This window comes from Polypterus senegalus, chromosome 12, assembly GCF_016835505.1.
Source record: "Polypterus senegalus isolate Bchr_013 chromosome 12, ASM1683550v1, whole genome shotgun sequence".
Taxonomy (NCBI): Eukaryota; Metazoa; Chordata; class Cladistia; order Polypteriformes; family Polypteridae; genus Polypterus; species Polypterus senegalus.
The window spans coordinates 136,601,564-136,618,388 of record NC_053165.1 but is presented as its reverse complement, the minus strand read 5'-3'; the positions used below and the strand labels follow the sequence as shown (position 1 = coordinate 136,618,388).

Here is a 16,825-nt window from a genome sequence, read left to right as displayed (position 1 = left end):
ACTGCTAAACAAACTCTGTAAACCGTTATTTTACATTCTTTAACTGAATGACACAGCAGCTGAAAATAATGAAAGACACTAATCAAGCGTAAACGTGAATGGAAAAAGAGCTTCTATGGCCCCAAGTGTCACCAAAAATAACTTTAATTTGTCAGAGTCATAAACTGAATTAGACACAGTCAAGAAATAGAGCTGCCAAGAGCGTTTCATGTATTTAAGCCTAGCATTTCATTTTCCGGTGTCTTGTATCATGTCACCGCTATACTATCAGGCCTGAACCATTTCCATTTGTAGTTTTAGTCATGTTAGCTCCAGTGTGATGAACACCACAATTCTTTATAGATGTACAAAATTCCAAGGATCAGGGAATGACATCCAGCAAACTCAAGACACTGATGTAGTCAAAGAAAGAACATAATGGAGCAATGCATGTGCTAGAGGTTAACTCTGAAATTGATATTCTTTTCTTAATTACCTTGGGTTCTCTAATTGGTTTTATTTATCTATCTATTTTGTATCATTGTAGTCCATTGAACTTCTGTCGAACTTCACCGGCCACTTTATTAGGTTCACCTGTTCAACTGCTTGTTAACGCAAATATCTAATCAGCCGATCACATGGCATGTAGACATTGTCAAGACCTGCTGAAGTTTATACCGAGCATCAGAATGGGGAAGAAAGAGGATTTAAGTGACTTTGAACGCGGCATGGCTGTTGGTACCAGATGGGCTGGTCTGAGTATTTCAGAAACTGCTGATCTACTGGGATTTTCATACGCAACCATCTCTAGGGTTTACAGAGAATGGTCCAAAAAAGGGAAAATATCCAGTGATTGGCAGTTCTCTGGGCAAAAATGCCTTGTTGATGCCAGAGGTCAGAGAAGAATGGCCAGACTGGTTTGAGGTGATAGAAACACAACAGTAACTCCAATAACCAATCGTTTGATAAGGTGCCACATGAGAGATTGGGCATCAAACTAAAAGAAGTGGGAGTTCAGGGTGATGTTTTTAGATGGGTGCAGAATTGGCTCAAACACAGGAAGCAGAGGGTGATGGTGCGAGGAACCTCATCAGAACTGGCCGATGTTAAGAGTGGTGTTCCACAGGGGTCAGTGCTAGGGCCGCTGCTGTTTTTAATATATAAATGATTTGGATAGGAATATAAGTAACAAGCTGGTTAAGTTTGCAGATGATACCAAGATAGGTGGATTAGCAGATAATTTGGAATCCGATATATCATTACAGAAGGACTTGGATAGCATACAGGCTTGGGCAGATTTGTGGCAAATGAAATTTAATGTCAGTAAATGTAAAGTATTACACATAGGAAGTAAAAATATTAGGTTTGAATACACAATGAGCGGTCGGAAAATCGAGAGTACACCTTATGAGAAGGATTTAGGAGTCATTGTGGACTCTAAGCTATCAACTTCCAGACAGTGTTCAGAAGTCATTAAGAAGGCAAACAGAATGTTAGGTTATATAGCACGGTGTGTGGAGTACAAGTCCAAGGAGGTTATGCTCAACCTTTATAATGCACTGGTGAGGCCTCATCTTGAGTACTGTGTGCAGTTTTGGTCTCCAGGCTACAAAAAGGACATAGCAGCACTAGAAAAGGTCCAGAGAAGAGAAACTAGGCTGATTCCAGGTCTACACGGGATGGGTTATGAGGAAAGGTTAAAAGAGTTGAGCCTTTACAGTTTAAGGAAAAGAAGATTAAGAGGAGACCTGATTGAAATGTTTAAAAGTATGAAGGGAATTAGTTCAGTAGATTGAGACTGTTATTTTAAAATGAGTTCATCCAGAACACAGGGACACAGCTAGAACTTGTTAAGGGTAAATTTCACACAAACATTAGGAAGCTTTTCTTTACACGAAGATCGATAGACACTTGGAATAAGCCACCAAGCAGTGTGGTAGACAGTAAGACTTTAGGAACTTTCAAAACTCGACTTGATGTTTTTTAGGAAGAAATAAGTGGAAAGGACTGGCAAGCTTTGTAGGGCAGAATGGCCTATTCTCGTCTAGAGTGTTCTAATGTTCTAATGTTACAACTGAGGTATGCAGAAGAGCAGCTCTGAGCACACAACACATAGAATCTTAAAGTAGATGGGCTACAGCAGCAGGAGACCACACCAGGTGCCACTCTTGTCAGATAAGAACAGGCATCTGAGCCTACTTTTCACACACACTCACCAAAATTTGACACTGGAAAAATGTTGCCTGGTCAGATTAGTCTCGATTTCTGCTACAACGTTCGGATGGTAGGGTCAGAATTTGGTGTCAACAACATGGAAGCATGGATTGATCCTGCCTTGTATAATTGGTTAAGGTTGGTGGTGGTGGTGTATTGGTGTGGGGGGTATTTTCTTGTCACACTTTGGACCACGTAAGCATCATTTAAAGGTCACAACCTATCTGCATTTTGTTGCTGACCTTGTCCATTCTTTTATAACAGTAGTGTACCTGTCTTTTGATTGTTGCTTTCATCAGGATAATGCTTCAAGTCACAAAGCTCAAATCATCTCAATCTGGCTTCTTGAATATGACAATGAGTTCACCATACTCAAGTGGCCTCCACAGTCACCAGATCTCAACCAATAGAGCATCTTTGGGATGTAATGGAACAGGAGATTCACATCATGGATGTGCAGCTGACAAATGTGCAACAACTGCATGATGCTATCATGTCAATATGATCCAAAATCCCTGAGGAATGTTTCCAGCACCTTGTTGAATCTGTGCTACAAAGAATTACAACAATTCTGAAGGCAACAGGGGGCCCAACCCGGTACTAGCAAGGTGTACCTAATAAAGTGGCCAGTGGGTGTATATGAAAATGCTAAGGGTTGTGTCTGTTGTCACACAATTACTTGCTGGCTACTGGAGCTAAACCCTTGATCTTAGTCTTAATCGAAAGCTTATTATGTGATACGTGCAAGTGACCCAAACAAAGTGGCCACCGACAACCTCCATGAAATTATAAAGATTCTTGTCTTTCTTACAACAAACTGCACAGGCAAAATGATCGAGAAGGTTACATGGAAGAAAGAATAACAAGAGCTGCAACATCTGCTGAGAATGAACCAAATTCCCATAGATGGTTACAGGATAAGAAGAAGAAGAATGACAGCCAAGGTATCCTCTGCATGTCAAGCACATGCAATGGGGCAGCCTGGTAGTACTTGAAAACTGCTGAGCTGGGACATCGATCTTGGGAGGACCGAAGGTCTGCATGTTTTCTAGTTGACCGTAAGAAGGCCTTTGATACAGTGCCACAAAATCAACTTTGGATTACAATATTAGAGATGGGTGTCCTTGCAAATATTATTAAACTGGTTTCTCAGTTATAACAAATACATGAGGAAATGAATGATCAGAATATTAGCTAGACAAAGTGATTGGTGGTGTGATACCAGGTGTATTGTCTCCTCTTAACTTCTTCATCTATATACAGAAATGGTAATGAGAGAGGTGTCAAAAGAATACGAGGAAGAACTCAAAACTGGAGGATGAATCATTAATAATTTGAGATATGTGAATAACATTAAGCTGATTGCTTCCTTAGAATCTAATGAATAAAAACTAGTAGATGAGTAAATCAAACTAGTGACAACTAATGAGGTTACAAAAAACAAAATAATGGTGTCAGCGAAAGAGCATCATTCAATGAAAATAATTATTGCAGCAAAGGTAGTGGAGTAGGAACAGCAACTGCATACCACCTGCACTTCAGAAGAGGTCATCAGCCTGAAGCTAAGGCATGTTTGGGACCAGCCAGTACTTGGATGGGAGACCAACCAGGAAAGGCTTGGGTCTCTGCTGGAAGAGGTGTTGATGAGTCCAGCAGGGGCTGCTTACCCTCTGGTCTGTTAATGGATTCCAATACCCAGTGCAGTGGCGTGGACACTGTGCTGTACAAATGGAGCCATCCTTCAGATGAGACATAAAACAGGTCCTGACACTCTGTGGTCATAAAAAATACCTGGACATACTTTGTAAACAGTAGGGTGCATCCCGATGTCCAGGCTAAATTGCCCACCATGGCCTAACCATTCTGGCCCTCTAATTATCCCGTCTCTAATTGGCTGTCTCTCTCACCATTTCACCATCTAACAGCTAATGTGTACTGTTGCAAAAATGGCTGCTGTCACATCATCCAGGTTGATGCTGCAAGAGGAATGGATGACAGACAGCCTTTCACTATCTATCTATCTATCTATCTATCTATTGTGGCAGCTGGCCCGGACACAGACAGGCAGTCACGCCAATGTCACCCAACACACGTTTATTATACATTATATACACAGTTCAAGTGCTCACAAACCCCGCAAGTCCCCAAAGTCCTGGCCTTTTCCCAATGCCTCACTCTCTTCAGGCCTTCTCCTGCCTCCTCCAGAGACCTCATCCACTACACTCTCAACTCCAGCCATTCAATGAGGGGAGGTGGCCCCTTTCATAGCACCCGGTGTGCTCCAGGTAGGTTCTGGCAATCTTCCACCGACACGCCCCAGTGTGGCGGAAGTGCCGGCTACATCTCCGGAAGCACTCCGGGTGTCCCCTCTCTTCTTCCCCCCAGCACTTCCATGTGTGGTGGAAGTGCTGAGGTCCAAGGCTCCAAAGGCATAGGGCTGCCCCTTGGCGGTGACCACGGGCCCCTACAGGGTGGAGCTTCAAAGCTCTGTACCCGTGGCCTCCAAAGGTACCAAGGTGGTCGCCCCCACATGGTCTGGGGAAGGCACAAGCCCTCCTCCGGTCCTCCTGGGCATCCCAGCTGGGTACCACCCCCATCCGGGTACCACACTATCTATCTATCTATCTATCTATCTATCTATCTATCTAGCTATCTATCTATCTATCTCTCTCTCTCTCTCTTTCTCTCTGGAGTCTCCTTAAAGGTTCTTTCAGCTGGGGTTGCTTTTTTGTAACGTTTCTCCCAGAATTCCTCTGACAGAATACAGATGTGATGATAGTTTAACTAGTGACCCTAAATTAACGCCTTGCATGTGAGAATGCCCTAAGATGTACTAGCATCCCATCCAAGGAAGGTTCCTGTTTCATGCTTATTGTAATTAGTAATGATTAGCGAAACTGACAAGTTTCAGATTGCACGCAGTTTCGCAAAACATTCACTAAAATTTTTTTAAAGGCAATTTCACAATTGTGAAATGCAAAACTCACTAAAAAGAGTTTTGAGATTGTTTACAGGTTTTTTGGGATTGAAGAAGAAGAAGACAGACTCACAGGACAAATACTACAGCTGATTAATTATTAATCAATCATTAATCGATAATCAATAAATGTACCGCAGTTGGATTCCGAGGGAGAAATTTTATTCGCAGCTTCACTCGGTAGTTGATGGGTGCCCATGAGGTGACACTCCTCTGATCATGGGTGATTTCAATGAAGCCACTGGCACCGACAGGGCTTGCTATGAAGATTGTCTTAGTCCCATTGGGTCTGGTGGCCATGGTGAAAGTGGCTCCATGTTCCTTGACTTTGCAAAAGGTCAGGGGCTGTGAATCGCTCGATTCTGGTTCCAGCGCCCAGAATCGCATCATTTGACTTGGCACTCCAATATTGGTGGTGGTGTGGTGAAGGAGATCGATCACATCCTCGTGGGCAGACACTGGAGGCTTTTGCAAAACTGCAGGGTCTACAGAAGTGCCCAGTTTGTGAATTTTGACCACAGACTTCTTGTTGCTACTCTTAGTATCCATTTTAGGTCCAGTAGGTTACCACTTTCTAGGAAAATGAGCCTGGACTTGGCCAGACTTCAAGACCAGGCTGTTTCTAAAGAGTTTGCACGCAGTTTGTGTGAGGAACTTTCAGATTTGGGTACAACTGCTGATCCTAAAGTGATGTTGGAGACCTTCCATGACAAGACCCTGAAGGTTGCTGGGTGTTGTGTTGGCGTTACCGGTGTTCCCAGAAGGAGGTGTTTCATCTCGCAGGGCACCCTGGATATCATCGAGAGAAGTCACAGAGCACAGCTCAATAGCAACTCTGGTCTCTACCGGGAACTGAGAAGGACGGCTGTGAGGGCTCTGAGGGCAGATAAAGAGGCATTTGTTAGAGGAATCGGTGAGCAAGTGACACACCATCAGCGGTCTAGTGACCCACGCCTTGCTTACAGAGGAATCAAAGCATTACGCACATCTGAATCTGTTCCTCGGAGAGTCGCATTCAGGGCAGCTGATGGAACGGTCCTTTGGGATGACACTGCAGTTATGACCCGCTGAGCTGGCTACTTTGAGCAAGTTGTTCAAAGCTGATCCTCCGGTTAGCACGTTGGATATCTCTGGGTCCAAGGTTCATGAGGCTTATCCTCCAATTAGCTGTGAACCACCCAATCTCATTGAAATTACACAGGTGATTCACCAGCTGAGGGGAAGAAAGCCTGCAGAGATTTGTGGTATCTGGGGTGAACTTCTCCAGGCTGCTGGTAAGGCTGTCCTCCTGGCATTGCAAGCAATCTTTGCTTCCATTTGGGAGACTGGCATCATCCCAACTGACTGGAAAACAGGACTTGTCCCAATCTGGAAAGGGAAAGGTGATTGCCTGGATTGCAGCAACTACAGGGGGATAACACTGCTCACGGTGCCGGGGAAGGTCCTTACTAGGGTTGTCCTCAATAGGATCCGTGATCACTTGCTCACCTACCAGCAACCAGAACATTCTGGCTTTACGCCTAAGCAGTCTACCATCAAACGCATCCTGGCACTGTTGGTTCTTGTGGAGCGCAAACGTGAATATCGGCAGAGTTTCTTTGCTGCCTTTGTCAATTTTCGTAAAGCATTTGAATAAGTTGATCAAGCTGCCCTGTGGGACATCCTGAGGGTTTGCGGGATCCCCCCGAGGTTGCTGGATATCATGGCCGGCCTGTACACTGTTACTGTGAGTGCTGTGCAGAGTGGAGGCAGAACCTCTGCAGTTTTCTCAGTTGATTCTGGGGTTCGTCAGGGGTGTGTTCTTGCTCCTATTCTGTTCAATGCTTGTATGGACTGGGTGTTGGGCAAAGTCATGGGGTCCAGCGGCTGTGGGGCATCTGTAGGTGAAGAAATATTCACGGATCTTGAGTTTGCTGACGATGCTGTCATCTTCACGAAGTCAATGGTGGCTCTGATCAGGGTGCTCAAGAGACTGAGTGAGTAGTCTGAGTATCTGGGCTTGCGAATGTCCTCAATAAAAACCAAGATCCAGAACTTTAATGACCTCTTGGGCACAGCCATCAGCAGTGTGTCTGTCTGCGGAGAGGGTGTCAACCTTGTCAAAAGTTTTACTTACCTTGGCAGTGAAATTCATGTCTCTGGTGACTCTTCCTGTGAAGTCAATTAATGGATTGGGAGAGCATTGGGGGTCATGAGGTCGCTGGAAAGGGGTGTGTGGTGCTCCCGATATCTATGCAAAAGGACGAAGGTCCAAGTCTTTAGAGTTCTGGTGCTTCCTGTCTTGCTATATGGTTGCAAGACATGGACGCTATTCAGTGACCTGAGATGAAGACTGGACTCCTTTGTTACTGTGTCTCTCCAGAAAATCCTTGGGTTCCATTGGTTTGACTTTATGTCGAATGAGCGGTTGCTCATGGAGTCCTGAATGAGGCACATTACCTGCATTGCGAGGGAGCGTCGGTTATGACAATATGGCTATGTGGCACGTTTCCCAAATGGTGATCCAGCTTGTAATATCCTCATTGTTGGAGACCCGAGTGGCTGGACCAGGCCAAGGGGTCGCCCATGTAACACCTGGCTGCGGCAGATGGAAGGTCATTTCCGGAGGGTGGTACTGGACCACTTGTCTGCCTGGGAGGTTGCCAACCGGATTCCCGAGTTGTTTCGTTGTGTAGTGGGTGCGGCAACGCATTGTACCAGTGCATGCTCCCCAATTTGACTTGACTTGACTTGACCCCACCATTGTTCCTAATCATGCCCTTTATTTTAGTGACCACCCTAGACCTGACCAGCAGTGCCTTACTTACAACACAAGCCAAGTTGGCTTAGCTAATGAGTCACAGCTCATCCATGATTGTAAATTCAAGGGTCTACTGAAATAAACCCAGCAATACTGCTTTTTTGGTCTCCATAAAACCCACACACAATAAATTAAAAGTAAAATAAAAGGTGAACAGAAAAAATGTAACCTTATGTACAAACTGAATCATCTAAAAGATCCTCAGCTGGCAAACCATTTTCCCCTGCAGTGAAACCCAGCTGTGCTCTGAACGTTGCCTTTGAACTGGCTTTAAACCAGTCTCACTCTCTCAAAATGTCACAGAGACCGAACTGTCCCACTGCTGAGTTAGTTTTGACTTCAAAGGGTTGGGATGTGCCTTGCTTTGCAGTCTATTTTTTTTCGACTTGGTGGCAGAGCTGCTTAATGGAGAGTTTTAGCACTGCTTCAGCAATGGGATTTGTATTGATAAGAGTGCACACTTGAGTAGGAGCACCTGGACTGACACAGAACATTGGGTATGGTATGCTTTGATAACATTTATTTTACAGCTTTGCATTGTTTTAATTTTAGTTGTAAACTGTGCTGCAGCCAAATGTTTAAGGGGCTTGGACCCATCCTGGTCTAGATAAGATGCATTTCTATCACAAGGTCCACTCAAGCATGCTACTAGAACAATTAAAAATAACCAGTTAACATAACTTACATGTGTTTATGCCCCCTCTACACCTACATGTCACCCTCCTCCAGTTACAAGTACACCATAAACGTGTTGAAAATGAAGGCAAGTGGGAGACATACCTCAGAGAGGGGCATTAACCTTGTTGCAACACTGCCATCTGGTGGAGCTATGCCTGCAATGCTCATAAATTAAAAGGTAGGATTGAACTTAAAATTCTATGACAATGGGTCTCATGAATTTCTAATGGTTTCTATATATATATCTGAATATTTTGTATCAATTTTTAGCAAGCCAATTTTTAAAGTGGCATAAATATACTTGGTTATGATAGATAGATAGATAGATAGATAGATAGATAGATAGATAGATAGATAGATAGATAGATAGATAGATTATGATCTGAACTCACACCAGAATGACTGAAAAGGAAGAAAATTAGAAATTGATAATTATTATTTAATTTAAAGTATTTGTATTTAGCAGATTATTCTTGTGGACAAAGGAATAGTGTGAGATCTCCTTCCTTCAAAGCTTGTAGGAGTGGTGGCCCAGTAGTTAAGGCTATGTGCTGATATCTAGAAGGTTGCTGGTTCAAATCCCATTACTGCCTGAAGGGATTCTACTCCATTGGGTCCTCAACCTGAAAATTGCTCCAGGGGGTGTTGTGCAATGGCTAGCTCTGCATCCTGTTGTTAGTAAAACAGTTAGTTAGGCTCACTTCTGTCATCTTTGTCAGGACCTGTCATAAAATTTCTCTTTGTCCTGTGCCAGTTCTTCCAGGTTTTTTCCCCCTTGCTCCTCTGTCACCATATCTTTTAAACTCTTTCTTGGCCTTCCTGCTCTTGAAACCATCTTTCAACTCTTCTACCTGTCCTTGAGTCATCCATGTACCATACGTGTCCTGCCCATCTTTTCATTCTCGATACGCCTATTTCACTCAACTCCATTTACATGCCATCTTTTCTCTCACATCCTAGTTACTAATACTTCTTGGCCATCTTGTTCCTATAATCTGTTTCAAGCATCTTCGATCAAACACATCCAATCTTCCCTTAATTGCTTGGCTTTCAACTCCATAGAAGGCTACCGACACTACTTGTGCATTATAGACTCTTGATTTGGTCCACAGATTGATGTCTCTGCACCTTCAAAGTCCACTTTCTAACTTAAATACATCTCCTGACAATGATATAATCCACCTATCTTGCTATTAAAATAATCCAACAATTGTGAAACTCAGTCATCAGTCTTTGCTCTTTTACTAAGCGATGCTTCTGCAGTCTAGTGCTGCTCCAGCAGTCGCAGGTGGAAGAGTGAATAACAACTTCTGGCCGTCATGGTGTTTCTATACAGATGGAACCAGAAGGGACCGGACTTCCAGCGTGAGGTCGATATTCTTCCAAGAGCACCTCCTCCTTTCTCAAACTGGAAGAGAAAGAGAGATTAGCACATACACTTCAGCATAACCCATCCCCGTTGTGTTCTCCTACTGTACATGGAGTCCTCCCAACGCACTCCCACATCATATGTGTGTGTGACAACAGTAAAACACAAAGTCTCTGAAGATAACTTACTTAAAATTGTGGACAGGTGGAATACAAATTGGCAACTGAACATTTGTTTTCTTGCCATTTCTATAAATTACAATGCCTTGGGAAAGTATAAAGAGTATAAAACAATTTTTTGAGCTTAATGTCTCAAATTCTACATTTATATTCAAGTAAGGTTTTTTCTAGTTGATCTATAAAACATTTTACTAATGGGTAACAAAAAGAAAACAAACTGAAAACTCTTCAACAGTTTAATAAAATGGAAAAAATCAAAATTCCTTGATTACAAAACCCAACAGCCGATATGAGTGAGACAGAAATTCACCAAACGAGAGAGTCTTCAAATGCTTCTTAAACACATTGAGGGAGTAAGAAGTTAAAATGTAGATGGTGTCACACACGTGCGCTTAGGAGGCAGCCAATAAGCCTTAAGGTGAATGATCTTCCATGAGATGAAGGGTTGATTTTGAGTACTAATGCCTCTCTCTCTCTCTCTTACCAGACACAAAGAAGAAAAATAACAATCCTACACACTTACCTTCAGTACTTCCAGTTTCTCAAAATGGCCACTCCACACCAATCCTGTTTTCGTCTCTCATGGACGACATCACTTTCCAGTCCAACTGTGTTGACATCATTTCCGGCTACTAATGATGACGTCACTTCCGGCCCCACCATGATGATGCCACTTCCAGCTCTCATGGATGATGTCACTTCCGGTCCCGTCATGATGACGCCACCTCCTGCTACCTCTTGATGACATCACTTCTGGTTTTGCCATGATGACATCACTTTGGCCTTTCTGTATTGATGTCACTTCCTGCCAAATCACATCTTGTTGCCATCTTTATGTATATAAATCCTCATTTCAGCACTGTATTCTGTGAAATGCTTTGGTTTTTGATCGCATTTCATTCAATTTTCATCACGTCCAACGGACATTGTATGGGGTAATTTCCCCAATTCTTTATGTTTCCTGAGTCTGATTTATTTATTACAATGGGCAACTCATTCTACCAGCTAGAAGCTACAAACAAGGGGAGTATGGATTGAGATTTGATGCCCACCAGAAGTGGCATCTCCTGGCGCCATTCATTAGCAAGCCTGAGTGGCCATAAAGGTGCATAGGGCCTTGCAAGTGTCTCCATACATATAAGTGTTGACCCTTTGACTACTCTGTAGGCAAAAATCAAGGATATGAACCTAATTCAAGCTTCTACAAGAAGCCAATGTAATGATTTGAAAAGAGGAATGACATGTGCTCATCTCAGCTGGTTGAACACCAAATGGCTTCTGCACTGCAGTGATTTGGTGACACATGCTGGTACTCTTGCCAGCAGTGAGATGCGGTAGTCCAGAATCATGTGATAAGACCAAAGCCTGGACCAAGAGTTATATACTTATCCAATGGAAACTATGCATCCATCTACAGTATGTTCCGGAAGGCTCTGTGCCTAAGTAGAACATTCACATGTCATCTGTTCGACTTTGTAGAGCAAGAACTGGTTCAGTATAGATAATCTGGCATTGAAACTGTCATGCAGAACAGATGAGACATAGGAAGAAATGATTCTAAAACCAGAAAAAATGAATGATTCACTGATCTAGATTGAGAGCATTGGAGGAAGTCATTCCTACTAGATAAATTCACCTGAAGCTAGCGATGCAAGAAGGTTTCTGCCACTGCAGAATGTTAGCCAACAGCTGAGCAGTATTGTGTGGCACATCCCACCATACATTTTGTAGCCACTCCACCACAAAGTCAATGGTCTTTGGCAACTGAGATGACAATATCCAACTCATGCTCTGTTGAAGGTGGGTGTAACGAGTGCAATGATAAATGTATTTATTATCGAAGAACAAGGGCTTATCCTCATTGGTTTTCAAGCATACAGACACAGCAAGGTTGGGTCGCATAAGGCGTTTAGCTGCTGCAGTGGCATCCCACTGACAGCAACTCACCTATTGGCTGAGAAACACTGGCTTAAATGGAACACAGGGAGGAGTTAGGAAGAGTCAGTGCTTTTTACTAAGTCAAAAGTAACTCTGATGCTCCAAAACCACTGACAGTCACATTGTAAAGCTGGGAGACGAGTGTTGCATGAGTCGTACATAGATGTCACATTGAAGAGCGGGGGGGTCCCCTTGTACTTTTTCAGGAATTGTAGGTGTATTTCAGATTTATACCACTGGCCACGTCTATGAGAGTTGAGGAAATGACACCCTCTCAAAACCTTTATCGCCCCAGACGACTGCCTAGTTAACCTGTATGGTAGACCCCAGGGATAGTGACAGAAATTTAACATAACAGTGGAACATAATGTTGTTTCCGTGTCTTTATTTTCTATTTATTGCATGTCATCATTGTGTTTGTGCAGTTAATATGTTTTGAAAAATAGAACTCTGCACCTTTAAATGGATGATGGGGGGTGGTGGGGGGGTAACGCTATGAGTTCAGAGTACCAGGATGTCTTTTTACATAAAGCTATTTAACAGAAGAGTTTGTACTGCCAGGAATAAGTAGGTTAGGACAATTGATGGATGGATTATACAGTCACTACCACATCCGATACCTACAGGAGTGTCCAAGCCAGAATGTATGTCTTCCTGGAATGGCAATCCAAAGTTTGTCCATCATTTCTGACTCCAGTTCTGGTAGAACGGTGTTGTTAATTACCTTCAGAAAGCTGATCTCTTTCACTACCCAGCTAGAGATGGACATTTGAAATGGCTACCTGAATACACAGTACATCTGGCGTGTGCTCGACTCTTTAGTTTTGGAAATTGTGTTTGTGTACAATGGTGCATTATACTCGTGGGAAGGAGAAGAAGGGTTAGTAGCATAATTTATGCCAGCCTTATGGTCGCACACATTTTAGTTTGTGAAGGATCACACTACCTCTACCATGGTTCAGTCACGTCCAAACTAGTACTGCTAACTTGGCTGACAAGATGCTGAACTCTGGGGTGCCCTCCTGCCATCAGATCTACACCTCGTAGTTTATTCATATGTGGTACATTTATTAAACTTGTTTATTTATACACAGTGCATATACTGTATTACACTTGTTACTACTGTTGCGTTTAATTTATTAGTTGTTATTATTATTTATTTATTTACAACCCCAAATCAGATATTTGGCAAATCTAAATTAAAAAAAAAAAAAACAGTGATTCTTAAATTTATTTTGACTTTTACTTCATTGCACACAGTATGAATCCAAGATATTTCATGTTCTTTCTGGTCAACGTCATTTCATTTGCTGATATACATGGATTCCCGCATTCCGGGCCTGCAACACATTCCAAAAAAAGTTGGTACAGTAAAGCATTCACCACTTTGTAATGTTGCCATTTCTTCACACAACACTTAAGATGTTTTGGCACTGAGGATGCCAAGCGATGAAGAGTTTCAAGTGTTTAGTCACATTCTTCCTGCAAACACATCTTAATGTGTGCAATAGTATGTCACATTTTTCATTTCAAAATTCTCCACACATTCTCTACTGGGGACAGATTAGGACTGCAGTCAGGCCAGTCCAGTAGCCATACCCTCCTCTTCTTCATCTGCAGCCATGCCTTTGTAATGTGCTGTTGCATTGTATTGTTGAAAAATGCATAGATGTCCCTGGAAAAGATGTCATCTTGAAGGCAGCATATGTTGCTCTAAAATATCCAAGTACTTTTGTGCATTAATGCTGCCATCGCAGAAATATAAGTGATCTTTGCCAAGGGCACTGACACAACCCCACACCATTACAGACCCTGATTTTTAGACTTATTGCTAATAACAGTCTGGATCGTCCTCTTCGTCTCTGGTCCGGAGCACACAGTGTCTATTTCTTCCAAGAAAGATCTGGAATACTGATTTGTCTGACCACAATACGTGTTTCTACTTTCTGAAGGTCCACCTGAGATGCCTCCAAGCCCAGAGAAGTCAACGCCGCGTCTGAACAAGGTTAACATAAGGCTTATTTTTGCACAGTAAAGTTTTAATCCCTTTCGTTACTCCAGTACCCCCCACCGCTTGTATGAAGGTGGGTGGCAACACGAAATTTTCCAATATGCCATTTCTGCCAAGTATATATATGTCCTTACGGTTTCTGATGAGAGTTCATTGTCATCAGTGGCCTGAATCTTTTATTTGCCTGAATAATTAGTATGTAGTCAATATTAGAAAGTTTTATACCCAAATGTGAACGAAATAAGAAACTACTTGATGTAATGGTCAACCATGCTGAGAAACTTGAACAGTGTCCTTATCATTATAACAAATTACACATCATTACAATGTCAGAATCATCGCTCTCAGAGTCTTGAAAAATATGTTCTAATACCTCCGCTCCAGTCATACGTGTACTCCTTTTAGCCATTGTGGCGGATGGCTGAGACCCGGCCGGGATGCCCCTTTGATACTGGATCCGGGGGAGCAGCCATAGGATGCACACTACATCCCCCGGAACATTTGGTGGCAGCCCCCCTGGGTTGCATCTGGGCCAATACCTTGGAACACCGGAGCTCATCCCTGTTGGGCTCCATGGCCACCACCAGGGGGAGCTGCAAGGCAACGCAACCACACCCGGAAGTGCAGCCTAATCTAGGTTGGAGCACTTCCGGGTGAACTGTAAACAACAACAACATTTAGCTCAGAGAGCTTTACATGATGAAGAAAGAGAAAAAAGACAAATAAGAATTACAATTAGGGAACACTAATTAACATAGAATAAAAGTAAGGTCCAAAGGCCACGGCGGGCACAAAAAACAAAAACAACTCCAGACGGCTGGAGAAAAAAATAAAATCTGCAGGGGTTCCAAGGCCACGAAACCACCCAGCCCCCTCTAGGCATTCTACCTAACATAAATGACCTCAATCAGTCCTCATTGTATTCAGGGTTCACATGGAAGAATTTGATGATGACGGTCATGTGGACTTCTGGCCTTTAATCCATCAATGTGGGGACATCATGGTGCTTTGATCAGGTGGTGATGGCGCAGAAAACCGGAAAAAGAACAGAAGAGGAAGTCGGGGTCAGTACAGATTTTGGAGCCACCATGAATAATAATGATGGTTAATTGAATATACAGAGCATCAGGATTTAACTAACATGAAGTTATGAGAAAGCCATGTTAAAGTAATGTGTTCTCAGCAGTGTTTTTTAAAGAGCTCCACCATATCAGCCTGGTAAATTCCTATTGGCAGGCTATTCCAGATTTTAGGTACATAACAGCAGAAGGCCGCCTCACCACTTCTTTTAAGTTTAGCTCTTGGAATTCTAAGCAGACCCTCATTTGAAGATCTAAGGTTACGATTTGGAATATAAGGTGTCAGACATGCCGATATATAAGATGGAGTGAGATTATTTAAGGCTTTGTAAACCATAAGCAGTACTTTAAAGTCAATTCTAAATGACACGGATAACCAGTGTAGTGACATCAAAACTGGAGAGATGTGCTCGGAGTTTCTTTTCCTAGTTAAGATTCTGGCAGCTGCTTTCTGCACATGTTGTTTGGGTGGTCCTGAGTGGAGTGCGTTACAGTAATCTAGTCGGTTAAAAACAAAAGCGTGAACTAATTTTTCAGCATCTTGCAAAGTTATAAGGGATCTAACTTTTGCTATATTTCTTAAGTGAGAAAATGCTGTCCTGGTAATCTGATTAACATGTGAGTTAAAATTCAGGTCAGTCAATAGTTACCCCTAAATTCTTTACATCCGTCTTGACTTTTAATCCTAATGCATCAAATTTATTTCTAATAACCTCATTATATCCTTTATTGCCAATCACTAACATTTCTGTTTTCTCTCTATTTAGTTTGAGAAAAGAAAGCCTTGGGCCACTACTCAGAGTGCAAGAGTCGGGAGGAGGAGGACGAAGCTTCCTGGGAGGAGTAGTGGAGGAAGAAGAGTGTGGTTTGGGGTCATTTACTTCACGTGCTGTTATGGGACTGTGTTAGGCTGAGGGACACGGAAAGAAAAATAAACCTTTTCATGTATTTCTACACGTGCCTCTGTTGTCAGTCTGTGTCAGGTCGATGCCTATATAATGCCTTTGTCACACCATATTTCAAACATTGTGTGTTCTACCTCAATATTGCTATCCACAAAAACAACATCGACTTAGCACATTGCGATCGCCATCGTGTTGCCACATTCAGTTTAGTCAGACTGCCAATCAACAACACTTGCTACTGAATGAAGGAGGGATCCAACACCACATGACCAACAAACGCAGTTCTCATTTGTTGAGGATCACCAAATATAAATGAATAATAAATAATAACAAGGGACCATCAAGCAGTATTAGTATACACCTCTCTCATATACTGGGCTGCCATATGGTTCCCAGCTATGTAACCCTTTGGGCTGGAGGGTTGCGTACTGCAGTATGGTTGCGAAACCCTTCAGCATGGGTCACATTTTGAAAAGGTTAAATGGCATTTGTGAATGTAACTCTGTAGTGTGGTGCTTGACAAAGGTTTGCCATAGTAATGCTTTGCCCGTGGGCTTATATCAGCTAGTGATAAATGACATTTCTTGATGCAGTGCCGTCTGAGGGATCGGAGATCACGGGTGTTCAGCTTAGGCTTGAAATCACTTCATTATTGAATTATTTGACCTCATTACTGGCCCTAATTCGCCCCGTTCT

General features: G+C 42.7%; 1 long non-coding RNA gene across 1 annotated transcript in view; it reads left to right on the top strand.

The window, feature by feature from the left end:
- Nucleotides 1-16,178, top strand: part of LOC120541695 — a 28,709-nt gene extending 12,531 nt beyond the window's left edge. Inside the window, exons 2-3 of the long non-coding RNA XR_005636062.1 lie at nt 10,684-11,996; nt 15,992-16,178. This is a non-coding gene — a long non-coding RNA (uncharacterized LOC120541695). The remainder of the gene's footprint in view (nt 1-10,683; nt 11,997-15,991) is intronic.
- The last annotated feature ends 647 nt before the right edge of the window (nt 16,179-16,825 follow it).